We start from the raw sequence: 1,499 nt of genomic DNA on the forward strand, positions 1-1,499 counted from the left end.
CAGGGTAAAGCACAGAGGGGAACCCTTCCCAGCAAAAGCTGGGACATACGAGGTTTAACCATCACAGTGAGAAGTTTGGATTTAATTCTAATGACAATAGGAAGCCACTAAGCAATTTTGTGCAGAGAAATGCATAAAATGCATCATGATCTGAATTATGTTTTGAGAATAGAAGCAGCCCCTGGGGCAGCTGTGTGGAGGGTGCATTGGCAGAAAGGCAGGCAGAACAGCAGGTGGAGATGGTGGAGGCCATCTCGGAGGGGATCGAGGTTGTCCAGGCAGAAGATGCTGATGATCTGGAGGATTCAAGAACACTGAGGGTCTGGGAGTTAAACTTCTGGGGCTTCCTTGATAGACTGGACCTGAGGAATGAGCAAGAGGGAACAATCAAGGAGGAATCTGAGGGACTTCCTTGGAAGTTCAGTGGTTAAGAATCCACCTTCCAATGCAGGAGAGGTAGGTTCAATCCCTGGCTGGGGAACTGAGATCTCACATATCAAGGGGAAACTAAGCTCTTGGACTGCAACTACTAAGCCCAAGCACTGAAACAAAGGCCTAGGGCAGCCAAAAAAATGAAACAAAATAAAGTATATGAGACAACGTGTGTAGGTTATGAAAAAAAAAAAAACTCTTAGATAAAAAGGTAAGACAGTAGCAGAAAGCAGAGTCCCAGTTTAGATGTGTTCAGTGTGAACCAATCAATTGATGAACACTTAAGACTTCCCTGGTGGCTCAGACGGTAAAGCGTCTGTCTACGAAGCGGGAGACCCAGGTTCGATCCCTGGGTTGGGAAGATGACTTGGAGAAGGAAATGGCAATCCACTCCAGTACTATTGCCTGGAAAATCCCATGGACAGAGGAGCCTGGTAGGCTACAGTCCATGGGGTCGAAAAGAGTTGGACACGACTGAGCGACTTCACGTCACGTTCACGTTCACGTTTGACATTCTAGGAAGGACCACACTTGAGCCTGGGAAGGAGTATCTAAAATTTTCAGTAGAACGTTAACTTCAGGACAGATTCTGAGTGATCCTCCAAGCACTTTCCATTCTGCCATCCTTTCCAAAATATCACATCCCAAACTGGAAAGCAGGCTTCTCCTCTGATGAAGGTGGCATATGGTGGCAGTAGTCACAGACTCGGGTGGGTTTGGGAGAGACTCACCCTGAATATTCACCAAAAGGACTGATGCTGAAGCTGAAGCACCAGTACTTTGGCCACCTGATGGGAAGAGCCAACTCACTGGAAAAGACCTTGATGCTGGGAAAGATTGAGGGCAGGAGGAGAAAGGGATGACAGAGGATGAGATGGGTGGATGGCATCACTGACTCAATGGACATGAGTTTGAGCAAACTCCGGGATATGGTGAAGGACAGGGAAGCCTGGCGTGCTGCAGTCCATGGGGTCGCAGAGTTGGATACGACTGAGTGACTGAACAACACCCTGGAGGACTGGAGACCCAAGAGGGCGATAGCTTCTCTTGAGGATATGGGACCGGCA

At 48.2% G+C, this 1,499-nt stretch overlaps 1 non-coding gene across 1 annotated transcript; it reads left to right on the forward strand.

Moving 5' to 3' along the window:
• Positions 1-721: 721 nt before the first annotated feature.
• Positions 722-793, forward strand: TRNAR-ACG (transfer RNA arginine (anticodon ACG)). The gene has a single exon. It is a non-coding gene; the product is annotated as a tRNA-Arg (tRNA).
• The last annotated feature ends 706 nt before the right edge of the window (positions 794-1,499 follow it).

This window comes from Bos mutus, chromosome 23 (genome assembly GCF_027580195.1).
Source record: "Bos mutus isolate GX-2022 chromosome 23, NWIPB_WYAK_1.1, whole genome shotgun sequence".
Classification (NCBI taxonomy): Eukaryota; Metazoa; Chordata; class Mammalia; order Artiodactyla; family Bovidae; genus Bos; species Bos mutus.